Here is a 17,517-nt window from a genome sequence, read left to right as displayed (position 1 = left end):
ATTGTGGCCGACTGCAAGGGGCCTGCGTTTCCGATGGGCTTCCCAGTTAATGACGAATTCAGGTATTTGGCTTTCTTGACTGCCATTGATCAATTCGTGTTTTGCCTTCACAGAGTTGCCCTTTCTCTGGGGTCTCTTCTAATTTTATGTCCATTGCCATTTTTCTTGCATATACCTCTTTAAATGTATTGCCACTTTAAGAGCAGTTACCATTTTTTTTCAACTCTGTCTCTGCAGCCATCGGCTTTTCTGTGCTGTGTTTCGCACTCTGAGTTTTGGCAGGCTCCCCACAATCGCGATTTTGCAGGGTTTTTTTTCCTCAAATTTAAAACTGCAGCCTGCTTTCTGCTCTGATTGTCGTCTATTTGACAACACAAGTACAGAACCTCTTTCCAATGTTTTGCTCACCCATCTTGTGGATTCTCACTCATGGTGCTATTTTTTGTTATTTTCATTCTCGTCGCAATTTTTATGTCTTGCATCAATGAGTTCACTAGTCGAGTAAACTTGAATTGCACTCCTTCATATACACTTTAGTTGATGCTCGCTATCAATAACAGACAGTGACGGGGAACAAACTGATTATTTATTGCAACGGACGGCAGAGCACTAAATCCTTGTGTGCTCCCACAACCACCTCCAGCTCTAGACTTACAGTTAACCAGTAGCCTGCGCTGTAGAGTGATTGGTCAGTACTGTCACATGGTTAGCCCACTTGCATTCTCTTAAAAGGTACATGGTATTACACTTTACCACAGTAACAATCAACGTATATTCTAATCCATCATAGCTCAAGCATGTCAAAGTCAGCAGTCCTTGCACCAATTTCATGTATCCTTGTGTTGTAACCACAGTGCCCTCATTCAACAAAGCCCGATTGCTCATAACTGGGGAATAGAAATTGGCAACTTTTTTTGGACACATGTCCAAGTCACCAACGGCATTTGCAAATGAGGAAAATCAACAACTGATGTTAGCTCAGATTGTGCAAGCAGAATTTCACTACATTTTCAGTACACATTCTGTCACATGCAATGCGCACATCATGTACCTATCAGTAACAAAACGAAACACTCCAACCGTAACACTACAATCAACCTGCAGAACCAGGAACATTTTTCTTGTGCATATTTAGATAACAAAAATGCGACATGTAACAATTGTACTCATCACTGAGCATGAAGGAGAAACAACTAACAAAATGAGTTCAGGGGCTTATCAACCCCAATCACCAAATTTTAATTATTTGTAACCTCTCCAGTTCAGAATGCTTGGGATCAATGAATTTTGACTTTGCAATCTTCTGGATTATAAAGTTAGAATGTCTAACCACAAGTTAAAAAGGTTAATAACTTATTCTCCAATAGTTACTGTTGGGAACATGATTTGGACATTAAAGCAACCACTCCATAAAATATAAAGGGATGGTGAGACAGGGTGGTGAAAGGTGGAAGTATTGCTTTGACTCTGAAGTTGAAATACTAAGTCAGTAAACAGACATTACACACCCCCATCACCCACACCCCATCTCCCCCCCACCCCAAGCCCACCAAGTGTTGTAAAATTCATCCTCAGATCTTCTATGTGCTTTAATCCACATGTATAGCCTATAAAAATATATTTTTGGTGATCAAGCTTTGGTTGAAAGTTTAATACCAAATCAAATAAAATTTCAGTGTGTAATGACCCATGTAGTATATTCTGGTCCACTAAAATAAAACAATTGTGGCAGTGATACATCAGCTGTACCACCAATATGTTTTGTCAATGAGAATTATTTCAAAGGAGCTGGAGAATGGGGGCTATGTCTTGCACAGACCACAAGTTGTTCAAGGAGGCAACAAGAGATGTGGTACAACTAAAGGCAAGGGGACTATCGGGTAGATTATTGTCTGTACCACCCAGTGGAAATCAGGTGGGGAGAATCACACTCCCTAATAGATCATGTCCAATTTTCCCTCCTTTCAAAAGAATGCAAGGTGGGGGGCGGGGGGGGGAATAAAAAAATCAGACATGATGTAGATGAACATCAACCCCTATGACCTTATAATGTGCACATAAGAATAAATGTGATCTTCCCTGGAACACGTAAATAACAAAGTACAATAAAGCAAGGTTATTAACTTACACTCACTAAGGCTGAAAGATAGCAAGGTGACCATTCATCTTTTTCCATTGACGTCACAGTACACTGCTCAGCACATTCAGGACAGCTTCATTAAAGCAGTGCAACCAAGCAAACACAGGAAAGTGTTTTTCTCAGCAAGGAAGTGTTTTGCTGGAACACCAGATCTATATAGAGCAACAGGTGGCAATCAATGCAGCAAGCATTTGCACTGATTCATTGGTGCACATTAACTAGAATGATTAATTGCAGGGGCACTAGTGATAATCTCACAGGCACAGGGGTGGTACCAGAGGACTGGAGAATTGTGAATGTTATACTTTTGTTCAAAAAGGGGTATAAGGATAAAGCTAGCAACGACAGACCAGTCAGTTTGACTTCAACGGTAGGGCAACTTCTGGGAACTAAAGTTTGGGACAAAATCAATAGTCACTTAGACAAGTGCAGGGTAATTAAGGAAAGCCAGCATGGATTCATTAAGGTAAAATCATAGTTAACTAACTTGGAGTTTTTTGAGGAGGTAACAGAGAAGATTGATAAGGGAAACACTGTTGATGTGGCGGATATGGACTTTCAAAAGGCATTTGATACAGTGCCACACAACAAACTCGTGAGAAAAATTTTAGCTCATGGAATAAAAGGGAAGTAGGCACTTGGATAAGAAATTGGCTGAGTGACAGGAAACAGAGAGTAGTAATAAATGGTTGTTTTGGAGGAAGGTTTTTGGTGGAGTTCCCCAGGGATCACTGTTGGGACCCTTGTTCTTCCTTATATATATTTATGACCTAGACTGTGGTGTTCAGGGCATGATTTCAAAATTTGCAGATGATATGAAGATTGGAAACGTCGTCAAATGCGATGAGCATAGTTGTGAACTTCAAAAGGACAGACACATTGGTACACTGGGTTGATAAATGGCAGATGAAGTTCAATGCAGAAAAGTGTGAGGCGGTTCCTTCCGGCAGGGAGAATATGGAAAGACAGTCTAAAATAAAGGGAGAAACTCGAAAAGAGGTGCAGAAACAGAGACACCTTGGTGCAAATGTACATTGAGGTTGGTGGGGCATGTTGAGAGAACAGTTAATAAAGCATATAGTAAGATAGGCTTTATTAATAGGGATATTGAGTACAAGAGTAAGGAGGTCATGTTGAACTTGTATAAGACACTAATTAGGCCTCACCTGGAGTACTGCATCCAATCCTGGACACCATGCTCAAGGAAGGATGTGAAAGCATTGGAGAGAGTACAGAGGAGATTACAAGAATGATTCCAGGGATAAACAACTGTAGCTATGAGGATAGATAGGAGAGATTGGGAATGTTTTCCTTGGAGAAAAGGTGGCTGAGGGGAGACTTGATAGAGGTATTCAAGATTCTGAGGGGTATGGACAGGGTAAATAGTGAGAAACTGTTCCCTCTGAGGAATACATCAAGAACTAGAGGACACAGATTCAAAGTAATTGGCAAAGGGGGTAATAGTGATGTGAGGAAATTTTTTTTCACCCAGAAGGCAGTTGGAGTCTGGAATGAATTTCCTGAGAGGGTAGTGAAGGCAGTTTCAATCAAGGTATTCAAAAAGAAATTGGATTGCTATCAGAAAAGAAAGGTTAGACAAGGTTACAGGGATAAGGCAGGGGAGTGAGACTAGGTAGAATGCCCTTTCAGCAATCTAGTGCGGACATGATAGGCCAAATGGCCTCCTTCTGCACTGTTAAGATTCTGTGACTCTATGATTGTGGCTAATTTGTGCTATATAATGCTTTTTAAATGCCTAGTGCAAGCCTCCTGTCTGTTTAAAAAAAGATTGTTAAATGTATACTTTAATGCAAAAATACTATAAGTTCTGCAAATTGTTATGTGAAAAGCAATTTCAGGGCAAGTACTTAATACTGAAAATATAAAATATTAACAAAAACAAAAATACCTGGAAAAACTCAGCAGGTCCGGCAGCATCTGCGGAGAGGAATACAGTTAACGTTTCGAGTCCGAATGACCCTTCAAAAGATTCAGGAATGAATCTGTTGAAGGGTCATTCGGACTCGAAACGTTAACTGTGCTCCTCTCCGCAGATGCTGCCGGACCTGCTGAGTTTTTCCAGGTATTTTTGTTTTTGTTTTGGATTTCCAGCATCCACAGTTTTTTGCTTTTATCTATAATATTATTAAGTTATCTTTAGGAAAACCTACCAGTAAACTCAAAAGACCTTCACTTTAATAAATACAACATTAAAAAACTGAAATGTGGAAAATATCTGCAGATTGTATCTGCAATTCAGCAACATCTTTCTCACAATAGGTCAGTTATCAAACTGAAAACAGAGGGGATCTTTTGGTATTTATAGAGAAGTTAAAAGGAAGCAACAAAACTACTTTAGCAATACAGAAGATAAAGTATTACAATCAACTGGATGAGAATCAAATCTATAAATTAGATTGCTGTCTAACTCATTGTCAACATTGCCTGTATTCTACCAGCAGTCCAACGACATCAGGTTTTGTGCTGCAAATTCACTTGAAGGCACCAAAGTACAGGTTATTTTCCAAGTACTTTCACAGGAACAACAAACAAGCATTATTTGAACTAGTTATTTGAGTATATACTTAAATACATACAAGTGAAGCTTAAAATATTTTTCACCCTAAAAACAAATTTTAATGTTACTATTTCACCTGCCACTTGGCTAAGCCTCATCATCAGAATGGCATATTTTAAGCGGGGAGGGGGAAGAGAAAAAAGCACCAAAGAGCACCATTTTGAGTATCTCAAACGCTAGTAGATAAATCATGTCCAATATTTACTAGGTTTAAAAAAAATGCGGCTTTCAACTCTGAGGAGTGCCAAATCTGTCTGACTGTGGCCATGGCTTCCCTTCCTGCTCCTACCTTTGGTGTCCCCCAAGTCCCCCGCCCCTCCCATTTCTCACATACATGCTTCCCCTTGGTGACATCAACTGAAATCATTGCATTAGTTTTTACATGTACGCTGATGCCAGCCAGCTCTACCTCACCACCACCTTTCTCAACTCCTCCACTGTTGTTAAATTATCAGATAGTTTATCCAACATCCAATAATGAAGGAACAGAACTTTCCTCCAATTAAAAATTATTAAAACGGAAGCCATTGTTTGCAGTCGCCACTCTAAACTTTGTTTCCTGACAACTGTCCCCATCTCTCTCCCTGGCAACTGCCTGAGATTAAGCCTGTCTGCTCAAAAATACTCAAAATCTTATGTCATCGCAATTCAACTGGCTAGTTAAAAAAAAACAAACAAAAAAATGAATGTGGAGCTTGTCCTCCATATACTGAATGCACAGAATTATCTTTTGCTTGCTGTTACTATATTTCTCCTCTTCTTAAAAACAGCTTAATTCCACATCACATAAATAACACACATAAAGCTAGATTTCATTATTGTGAATTAAGTCTCAAATCTAACTCAATTGCTTTATTAGGTGAACTTCTCTCTGTCATAAGATCAGCAATGGTGCTATTTGCTTCAATGGAGATCAAAAAAATCCCAAAAAATTAATTTCGTACAGCACCTATAACAAAGTAAAACATTCCAAGATACTTCATGGTAGTTTTAATCAAACAAAATTTGGCACCAAGCCACAAAAGATGACTTTAGGCCAGACGTCAAAAGCTTTGTCACAGAGGTCAGCATTAAGGAGTGCCACGAAGGAAGAAAGGCAAAGAGGGTTAAGCATGGAATCTCAGGTTTTAGGGGCTCGGCAACTGAAGGCACGGATTCTGATGGTGGAGTGATTAAAATCTTGAACATGCATATGGCCAGAATGGTGCAGCACAGATATATTACAAGATTGTAAGGTTTGAGGAGGTTCCAGAAGTTAGGGGGCAGGGTCAGACCATGGAGGGATAGGGATTAGAAATTTTAAAATTGCAGTATTGCTTAACTAGGAATCAATGTAGGTCAGTGAGCACAGAACACCCATCTGTAGCTGCTGTCATGCCTAAAGTGAAAGATGGTTGAAGTTGTTGTAGGTTGGTCTTCAACTGCTTCCCTCCAATCTAAGGGTTGGTGTAGCATTCTTTGCTTATAATTCCTGTGTTCAGCTCCCTTCACAAACCCTCTGATAAGAAATTAGCCCATGCCAGCTCAAGACAAGGATAACATTCAGACTTGGCTGACATTGGGTAACATTCACAGTGCACAAGTACCAGGTAATGTCCATCTTGAACAACAGGAAGCCCAGGAAGTTCCCCTTAATCTTCACTATCATGGTGATTACCATTGTCCAAAAGCTGAACTGGACCAGCCATATAAAAACCCATGGCTACGAAATCAGGACAGAGGCTACATACTCCAAGATGAGGCAGTCACTCCTGTCCCCCAAAGACTGTCCACCTCTACAAAGCTCATGTCAGGAGTGTCATGGAATATATATTTCTCACCCGGATGGGTGCATCTACAACACCACTCAATAATTATCCAGAATAGAATATTTCGCCTGATTTGTAGGTGCAAACAAATGAACTCCTCCACTACTGGTACATTGTGGCTACAGAGTAGCTATAATCTAAACTATGCACTGCAACAGCTCACAAAGGTTATTTCGACACCACCTCTCTCTTCCGCAACCTTCATCCACCAAGAAGGGGAACACAACTCAATTTCTCCTGTAAGTCACACATCTTACTGACATGGGCAAATATAATTATTCCTTCATTGTCACTAGGTTGGAATCTAGAAATTCCCTACCTAACACCATCACGGGTGCACCATCACCATAAGATCAGCAGCAGTTCAAGGAAAAGGATTTGCATTTATGTAACGTCTTGTGTCACGACTCACTGGGGTTAGTGCGCTATAATATCAACTCCACTGTTCCCAGAGCCATGACAAACGTGAAAAGGTTGATTAAACTACCAAACTGCCCAATTTTACCTAACTGTTTAATTTAGGTTAACAGAATATGAGCACCAGATTTGTAAACTTAACATGTAAATAACTGTTTACTAAACAAATTGTCCTTAACCAGTGGCAAAAGAAAGAATACGAACTAACTTTTAACTCTATAAATTAAACTCTACTCCTTCTTAATCACAATACACAAACACACGCACAAACACATATAAGTCATACAAAACATGGATCTGAAGGGTGAGATAAAACAGTTCAGTGTCACCAATCCGGAGTACGGGATTAGATGGGCTGATTTTGATTGATGTCTTCCAAATTCCTTGCTGCTTGTTGTTAATGACACAAGATGGTCTTCCAGCACTTTCAGTCTGTAGTTCATTGGCTGAAAACTTGCTTTTCAATGTCTCTACTGGTGATTTTCCTCTTGACGGGGATTTTCAGAGAGAGCAGGTTACAGAGATATGAAGAAAAAGCCAGCAGGTCTGGCAGCATCGGCGGAGAAGAAAAGAGTTGACGTTTCGAGTCCTCATGACCCTTCAACAGTTCTGTTGAAGGGTCATGAGGACTCGAAATGTCAACTCTTTTCTTCTCCGTCGATGCTGCCAGACCTGCTGAGTTTTTCCAGGTAATTCTGTTTTTGTTTTGGATTTCCAGCATCCGCAGTTTTTTGTTTTTATCTCTGAAGAAAAAGCCAGCTAGCTAGCCTTATAGGTCTACTGGTATCTTACATACACAGGAAGAGAGGTTTTAGGTGTGTTCCCTTTGCAGGCTAGGATCTCTCTGCTCACTGCTATCACACAAAACCTTGATCATCTGATCAGGAGCCAGTTAAAATGTTGTTGCTAGTTTAGTTCAGGACTCCTTTACGGCACCATTTCATCCAACCTGGCACACTGTGTTCCAGGAGATAGCAACATTGTACATTCCTCACACAAAAACAGAAAACGTTGTTAAAACTCAGCAGGTCTAACAGCATCTGCGGGGAGAAAAACAGTTAACGTTTCGAATCTGTATGACTTCTTCAAGTCTGAAGAAGAGTCATATGGACTCGAAACGTTAACTCTTTTTTTTCTCTCCGCAGATGCTGTTAGACCTGCTGAGTTTTAACAATGTTTTCTGTTTTTGTTTCAGATTTCCAGCATCTGAAGTACTTTGCTTTTATATTGTATATTCCTCACTCTGTTCCAATGAACATGTTTTTCAACTGCAGCCATGGTAGTTTTTAAAACCACAGTCCCACAGAAATAAAGAAAAATAAAACGACATGTTCCTTACAGGAAATCCCAAACTTTACAGCCAATGAAGTACAGTAAAGTCCCACTGTTCACAGGGGTTACATTCCAGTGAAACCTCGCAAATGGAGAAATCGTGACCAATGAACATGCTTTTCCATGGGGCTGAATTAGATAGATTCCAGCCTTGTGAGGGGAGCACTGGTTTGGGCAGTTACTCTGCACAAAATTGTGATGCAGTACCTGTATCTGACAGACGGGGGAACCTCTGTGCAATACATCTGCGAAGATTTCAAAATGAACAGAGCCGTTATTACGGCGCGATTCAGATATTTCCATGTTAATCCCTTCGTTCAGGCTTCTCTTCAGTTGCAACCATTCCCGTCTCTGCTCTATTATGACTGTTGTCTACCCAGGGAAAGAAGCGAGGGGGAGAAGAAACAGCGGATGAGCAAACACTGCTCACGCAATGCGCAATTCTGTATACAATGTGCGGGTAAGTCAAAATGCGGAACAGGAAGTCGCAAACAGCAGGACTTTACTGTACTTTTGAAGCGTAGCCTTTATTGCAAGGGGGTTGAAGTATAATTATAGGGAACTCTCACTATAACTGTTCAGGGCATTGGTGAGATTGCACCTAAAGTACTTTGTACAGTTTTGGTCTCCTTCCTTGAGGGTAGATATAGTTGCACGTGAAGCTGTTCAGAGAAGCTTCACTAGGTTGATCTAGGAAGGAAGGGGTTGTCTTTTGAGAAAAGGTTGAGCAGATTGCAGTATACTGTTTGGAGTTAAGAAGTATCAGGACATACAAGATTCTGAGGGGCATTGACAGGATAGATAGAGGGGATCTTTTCCCTCAGGGGGAGAATCTAGAACTAGGCAGAGCTGTTTAAAAATAAGGGGCTCGCCCATCTAAGATGAGGAGGAATTTCTTCTCTCAGAGGATCATTCTCCTTTGGAATTCTCTTCCATTTGGAACATTGGAGGGTGAGTCATTGGATTTATTGAAGGCTGAGTTAGACAGATTTTGTTCTAAAACGGAGGCGAGGATCATGGGGGGTGGGCAGGAAAGTGGAATTAAGATCACAATCAGATCAGCCATGATCTTACAGAAAGGTGGGGCAGGCTCAATGGACCAAATGGCCCACTTGTGCTATTTCTTATGATTATGCCACTGTTGCAATGCAGGAAGCTTCCGAGGGCAATAAATGTGGTCTTACCCACATGGCTCACAACCCAAGAGCAACTTTTTACATATGAATTAGGAACAGGAGTAGGCCAGAAAAGCAACACAGTAAATCTCCAATTAAACCCCAAGGAACTGCAAGTTAACTTTTCATTTTTGTTCATATCTCTTCACCGAAATCTGAGTAATAACATTTCTGAAGCCAAAAGTAGAAGTACAAGGCATAACAATGAGCCTGAAGAAAGTCTTTTTATTGACTACTATGGGTGTGAAGTAGGAAACAGGAAAACAAAACGTTGTGATAATCAATTTGCTTTGAAGATTTTTCTTATATCATTTGATTTTCAAACCGATATTTCTTACCCTCAGAACTGAAAATGGAATTGTTTTTTGAAAATTGAGTTTTATCAGGCTGTGAAGCTTTCAATGCACAGCTGTTATGCAGAATAATCTCGAAGCATTACAGGTGTTTGTAAATAATTTTAGATAAAAGCTGCACCAAACAATTATCTTGGTATTACCAAAAACATAAAATAATGTACTTGCATATATTAATCTTGAAATAAATGGAATCATTTATCTCACCAGGTGCTTTTACATTGACTTTAAGAGAGGTGCTTCACCTGTGTTCCCGAGGCATGGGTTTCAGACGCCTGGTAGCAACTCTAATGTAAATTTTCTGCACTCACTATGACCAATTGCTGGGAAAAGCCTGCTTTTTCAATCAGTTTATACTGGGGCTCCCAAGATTCGTGTACCACTCACCAACCATGCTGAGAATCCCTCTATGGCCAGACTAAATGCAGCTATGGATAGCCACGGTTAGCTGTAGATTCACACCCACTACTTCTTGATCTCAGATGTATCATACTCCACATTTGCAAAAAAAAAAAATGAAGACTGTTCTAGAAGTATTACATGTATTCAGGGCAATCAATACAAAGGATCAAGCGAGGGTAAACTTGACAAACCAAAATAACAGGCTTCTGTGACGAAGAGGAAGGAAGGAATGCAAGAAGGTTTCCAGCAGACTTCAGACTGACCAAGGAGCATAGTTGATGAGTCTTAATTAAGGAAGGTGCCTCTTTCGCAGGACAGTCATGTGACTCACTGTGAATTCAACAGAGTTCAAAGGACCCACAGTTTATAAAACAAAGTATGCAGAAAAACTGTTTAAAAATAATAGGATTTGACATAAAGCCTTTTACGGCATGATTAGACTTGAGGCAGGGTCATGACCTGCAAAGGGACATCTGTTTTTAATTCTTTCATGGGATTTGGGCATCACTGACAAAACCTGCATTTGTTGCCCATCCCTAAATGCCACTGAATTGAGTGGCTTTCTAGGCCATTTCACATTCCCATCAACCTAGAATCACTTAGGAGGTGGTTGACAGGAGGTTTGATTGGGGTATTCAAAATTATGCAGGGCCTGGACACTGTTTCATGGTCACCTTTATTGAGGTTTGTTTTCAATTCCAGATTTCGTTTTAAGTTGGATTCTAAATTCCACCAGCTGCCATGGTGCAATTTGAGCCCATGTCCCTAGAACATTAGTCTGGGCCTCTCACTTATTCATCCAGTGATATTATCACAACACCACCGTCTCCTTGGCTCTGTCCTGCTCTATGGTCAATTCAAAGGCACATTCATATAAGCATACTGGCAGAAATTCTTTAATTTTTTTTGAAAATGTGAGTAAAGACAGAGGAGAAATTGTTGTTGAGAAAGTTGGCTCTTTGCTATAACTAGATAGTTTAAACATTAAATTTAAAAACATTCTAGGTGGGTCAACAAGTCACTTGGGAGTGCTTTAAAGTTTATCTCACGAGTTACAGCTCCACTAAACCAGATAGAAAGCCAAAGTGCATAAAGCCGGCCACCCTCTCACTCAAGGTTATCAACATGAGGCTACGTACTCGGGAGCTCTTTGCCACAGGAGATGGAGAGAGAAAAAATGACCTCTGCAGATAAAATTAGCAAAAAAAAGTAGTTGAAATTACAATCAATTGAAAAAGACATTGAAGCAGCAACTGGATGTGAGATAAAAAAAAACTGCAGATGCTAGAAATCCAAAACAAAAACAGAAACAGAAATACCTGGAAAAACTCAGCAGGTCTGGCAGCATCGGCGGAGAAGGGTCATGAGGACTTGAAACGTCAACTGTACTCTTCTCCGCCAATGCTGCCAGACCTGCTGAGTTTTTCCAGGTATTTCTGTTTTTGAACTGGATGTGAGATGTAGGCTCTGGGTATTTCTTATCCTAAATAAATTGTATAAAACAATGAAAACTAATGAAAGGTCCTGATCATAATTCTCTCATCCAAATCAGAAACAAATTAAACAAATAAATTTCAAAGTTGTGTGAAGACACTGTTTTCATTCATGGTTAATGCCAAAATATGCAGTACAAATAACAACTTAACTTGTAATTATGACAGCTTCTGCACTGATGTAATGCAAAAGCTGTAATATAATTGAACCATCACACTTGAAAATAACAGCAATAAAACTGATGAGTAATTATGCCCCATCATATGCAAAACATTCTTGGAGGCAGATGCTCAAATGTTATCCCCCTCATGCCAATAGCTCAGCTAACACCAAAACTATTTCAATAACTGCTGTAACAAAAGCATGTTCACTGGTTTTCTCTAACACAGCAAACAAAGTGACTGTATCCATGAAGAACTGTGACAGAATTAAAGTGACTCAAATGATCCAAAAGAAAAAGGGTGCAGATGCTGGAAATTTGAAATGAAAACTGAAAAATGAAATGAAGAATGAAATGTTGGAAGTACTCAGCAGGTCAAGCAGCATCTGTGGAGAGCAAGAGTTAATATTTCAAGTCGATATTTCACAACCCTTCATCAGGAAGTTAACTTTGCTTCTTTTTCCACAGTTGCTGAGTATTTCCAGCATTTTGTTTTTATTTCACTGAACTGACTAATTGGTTTCAAACTTCAAATGGCTTCAGATAACAAATACTTGTTTGGCATGTGCTCAAAAATATATAAGTTACAATACAAAGAATGGTGATGAAAAATATTTTTGTAGAAGATCTTTCCCCTTGATATGTCACCCTGACCAGCACTCAAATCTGTTATGTATATAAAAACATCCTCCCTTATAGAAAGAGGTAAAGAGAATTTAAAGTGATCTTCCCATTATGGTCAACTGCCTCAGAAGAGTGTGCACAGGTTTTCCCTCAAATAAAATGCACAAAAACGTTTTGCTGGCCCTTCATTTCCTATTCAACACATGTAAAGCTTTGCAAAGTTTGAGACTGGACAATTAAAGAGGGATCTAGATGACAGTTGCCTTATGTCTGAAGGGAAATTAACCCAAGCAATGAAATACAAAATAAATCATTTACCAGATCCACAGGACAAAGGATCAAAGAAATGGAAATGGAACCAGCACCAATAGGAAATGAAGGACTGGGTGAGTGATATTCACAGGGTTGGGTTGTTGGATCAAGATACCCCTGTCTGCTGCTTGTCTTTTTTAAACAGCTTGACTAGACGCAAGGAAAAAGACTCCCGCATTGAAATTGCAATGCATATATTTTGCATGAAATTCCTTTGCCATTTCTTGGAGCTGTTAACAGTTTACATTCTGCATATTATCAGCAAGATTAGAATTGGATAAAATAATTTTCTATTAAATTATTCTATAGAGTAGTGGCAGTAAATAATTTCAGGGTCCTAGGACTGCAATAATCCAGCAAAACAAAAGAAGGGCTTATGCAGCCTACCAGTTTAAGAAAACATACTTCCCAGCACTACGTCCCTAACTAAATATTGGGAAGAGTGAAGCCACTGTCTTCAGTTTATATTACAAACCCCAATCCCCAGCAACTAACTCCATCCCTCTCCCCTACTAGTGTCTGAGGCCAAAGCAGACCATTCACAACCTGAGTGTCCTGTTTGACCCCGAGTTGAGCTTCCAACCCCATATCTACTCTCTGCAAACTGGAGCTCATCCCAAACACTGATGACACTAGCACCAAGTCCATTTAATCATTATCCCTGTGCACGCTGACAAGCATCGGCTCCCAGTCAAACAACACCTTGATATTAAAATCTCAGGTCGAATTTTATCGTGAAGACTGAAGTTGCCCCACCAGGCCCGAAAGCAGGAGGTGACACCATCTCAACCAGTGGCAGGACCTAAGGAGGCATGTTCGTAGCAATGGATGCTGCTGGGGCTTCTGTCCCATAGCCTCCTGTAGTGCCACAATCCTTCAAATCTTTGCATTTCTCCAATTTTGTTGTTTGGCATATCCCTAATTTCAGTGCTTCAACATTGGTGGCTGTGCATCTGTCGAGGTTGAAGCTCTGGAATTCCTCTCTGTTTTTCTACCTCTCTCTTCTCCTTAAAACCTATCCCTTTGACCAAGCTTTTGGTAACCCATGCCAATACCTGCTAATGTGGCTTGGTGCTGATTTTTTTCTCTGATAATGGTAAAGAAAGGACTTACATTTATCAAGTGCTTTTCACAACTGCCAGGCATTTCAAAGTGCTTTACAATGAATGAAGTCGTTTTTGAAACATGGTCACTGTTGTAATATAGGAAACACAGCAGCCAATTTGCACACAGCAAACTCACATCACACAGCAATGTGATAATGATTAGAAAACTTTATTTTGTGATGTTGATTGAGGGATAAGTATTGGCCAGGACACCAGGGATAACTATTCTGCTCTTCTTCAAAACTGCATTATAGGATCTTTACATCCAATCAAGCAGACAGATGGGGCCTTAGTTTGACATTTCATCCAAAAGACAGCACCTCTGACAATGCAGTACTCCCTCAGTAAAGCACTGGCGAATCACTGAAGATCCATGTGCTCATGCCCAGGACTTGAGGCTTGAACCTGAAACCTTATGACACAGAGGCCGGAGTGCTACCAACTAAGCCACAGCTAACACTCAAATGATCCAACATTTACTGCACTAACGGTGGTACATAAATGAAAGTTGTTATTATTGTCACTCAGGACGTTCACGCTTTCAAGGTGGTTTCAGGAATAAGCAACCTGTGTACGAACTATTTGCAATTCAAGAACTTGAACCAAGGGCTCAATAATATCTCCACAAAGAACGCCATCCTAAAATATACTTTTACTGCAAAATCATCTTGACACAAACAACACGAGAACGAACATTTTTAAAAATAAGATCTACGGCGAAGAGATTTTTAAAAGTACAAGTACGCTTTTTTCCCTAAGTGAGGATTTTTTTTGAAGAATACACTACCACCAATAAATTAAAGCACATCACTGAGAAGGACGACGACAGAAACGCTTTGAAGTCTTTATAACTTACAAAACATCGCAAAAGTTAAAGCACACAATGATTGCAGTGTTAGAAATAAAAACTTTGAACTTTACCGTTAACAGAAAGTTATAATTAACTGAAATAATTATGCCGATGAAAGCTCTAGTAAATGATAGATTTCAAAAGGAGTAAACACGAAAAAATTCAAAAGACTCAATAATAGGTTTAACCAATTTTGACTTAAAAGTACAGAACTCCAAAAAATTAAGTGCAAAACTGATAAAGCTAAGGCATTGCTAATAATGGTTTGGAGGGGAAAAAAACACTACTGAAGAGACAAGCCCTTATTATGTTTTCTTAAAAATCACAGCACAATACTCGTAATTTCTTGGATTGTACAACTGCGGGGAAACAAGATATTTATTTCATGGGTAAAAAGAGGGTTACTTGCTGCGCGGGTCGCAGAAATACCAGGTCAAGTTTTATTGATGTGGTAGATATCAATAAAACGAAAGTTAAATAAAGGCATTCGTGTTACAGTTCGACTTTTAACATCCTCGACAGTCGGAAACTAAATCCCAAGTTTAGGAAAGAAACGCCCCGTATTGTACAATCTGACAAGCGGTCTGCTCAGAGGGCTTGACTGAGCCAAGTCAAACAAGTCTTCAAACCCACCCCCACCCCCTCCTCCTCATGCACAAAGAGAGGGAGAAAAATCTCTCAAACTTTTGTTGCAAAGCCACAATGCACACATTCACATACGCACTAAAACGCTTATTTAATCCATACACATTGTCCTGGTTACCTTGTGCGTTCTCTGTGGGTTCACCCAGCTGGGTCTTCCATGTCTCCCTCACTCGTCCCGCTGCTCTGGCTGTGAGAACCGAATCAGATACCACACGCTGGGCTCCGACTCAAGCACAGGCTCTCTGTCAATCAGCCGCACCGCACCGCTCCTCACTCTCCACCCCGGGAGCGAGAAACCAGAAGCTCAACAAACACCGGATGCACCGCCCCTACTCCCCCTCCCCTCCAACTCCTACAAACACCATTGGCCGCTCCTGCTGTCCATCCCTGATGTCCGTCTCGTGCGGAGAACATGCAGCAGCGATGCACACCCTAAGGGAAAAAGAAAGACTTACATACATGTAGCCCCTTACATGACCATCTCGAAGTGCTTTGCCGACAATGAAGTTACTGCACTTCTGAAGCGTATTCACTCTCGTACTGCAGGAACAGGGTAGCCAGTTTTGCGCACAGCAAATTTCCACACACACCAATGTGATAACGACCAGATAGTATGTTTTTCTGATGTTAATTGAGGGATAATACATTGCCAGGACTCTAAGGATAACTCTACTGCTCTCATTGGAAATAATGCAATGGCACCTTTTGTATCCACAAGAGCAAATAGATGTGGGTCTTGATTTAACCTCTCATCCAAAAGACTCCCTCATTATTGCACGGGAGTGTTAACCTCGATTTTTATGCTCAGGTTCTGAAGGGTACTTGAACCCAGAACCTTATGACTCAGAGGCAAAGTGACAGGGCAAACAAAGTGTCACCATTATCACAGATATGTAGGTGCCTGCATACTGATCTAACTATTCAAACATGTGTGAAATGCATTACCAACTTTCTGAAGTTTATATTGTCCCTGGGCATTTAGATAAGAATCTCTGCTATGTAATAAAAACATCTTGCATTCACACAGTGCTTTTGGTGCAGTAAGGCGTGAGGCAATTCACAGGAGAGTAATCAGACACCAATCCTAAAAAGGAGATTAGAGGTGTGACCAAAAGCTTGACCAAGAGGTGGTTTTAAGGCAAGGACTAATGTCGATCAGTGAGCATAGGGTGATGGATGAATGCAACTTAGTGCGAGTTAGGTTACAGACAGCAGAGTTTTGGATGAGCTCAAGCTTATAGAAGATTAGAGTTGTAGGCCAGCTAGGAGAGCACTGGAATAGGAGATAAAAGCAAAATACTGTGGATATTGGAAATCTGAAACAAAAACAAAAATTGCTGGAAAAACTCAGCAGGTCTGACAGCATCTGTCCTTCTGAGAGAAGGACAGAGTTAACGTTTTGAATCCGTATGAACCTTGAAGAGTCATACAGACTCGAAGCGTTAACACTGGAATAGGGGAGTCTAGAGATTAAAAAAAACATGGATAAAGGTTTGAGCAGCAGATAGGCAGAAGTTCGAGAGGGGCTATGTTACAGAGATGGAAGTAGGGGATCTTTGTTTATTTTTTCTTCATTCATGGGATGTAAGCACCGTTGGCTAGGCCAGCATTTATTGCCCATCCCTAATTGCCCTTGAGAAGGTGGTGGTGTGTGACCTTCTTAAACCGCTGCTGTCTGTGTGGTATAGGTACACCCACAGTGCTGTTAGGGAGGATTTTGAACAGTGAAGGAACAGCGATATATTTCCAAGTCAGGATGGTGAGTGGCTTGGAGGGGAAATTGCAGCTGTTGGTGTTCCAATGGGTTTGCTGCCTTTGGCCTTCTAGATGGTAATGGTTGTGGATTTGGAAGGTGCTGTCAAAGGATCTTTGGTGAATTCTTTGCAGTACACCTTGTAGATGGTGCAAACTGCTGCCACTGTGCGTTGGTGGTGGAGGCAGTGGATATTTGTGGATGGATTGCCAATCAAGTGAGCTGCTATGTCCTGGATGGTGTCGAGCTTCTCGAGTGTTGTCGGAGCTGCACTCATCCAAGCAAGTGGAAAGTATTCCATCACATTCCTGACATGTGCCTTGTAGATGGTGGACAGGCTTTGGAGATCAGGAGGTGAGTTACTTGCC

At 40.6% G+C, this 17,517-nt stretch overlaps 1 protein-coding gene across 2 annotated transcripts in view; it reads right to left on the bottom strand.

The window, feature by feature from the left end:
* Positions 1–15,681, bottom strand: part of il11ra (interleukin 11 receptor, alpha) — a 113,384-nt gene extending 97,703 nt beyond the window's left edge. For both annotated transcript variants that reach the window (XM_041188104.1, XM_041188113.1), the window contains exon 1: positions 15,515–15,681. The gene's annotated coding sequence lies outside the window, so the exon portion shown is untranslated. The remainder of the gene's footprint in view (positions 1–15,514) is intronic.
* Between the last annotated feature and the right edge of the window lie 1,836 nt (positions 15,682–17,517).

This window comes from Carcharodon carcharias, chromosome 1 (genome assembly GCF_017639515.1).
Source record: "Carcharodon carcharias isolate sCarCar2 chromosome 1, sCarCar2.pri, whole genome shotgun sequence".
NCBI classification, from domain to species: Eukaryota; Metazoa; Chordata; class Chondrichthyes; order Lamniformes; family Lamnidae; genus Carcharodon; species Carcharodon carcharias.
The sequence above is the reverse complement of the archived record's forward strand: the minus strand, read 5'-3'. Positions and strand labels throughout refer to the sequence as shown.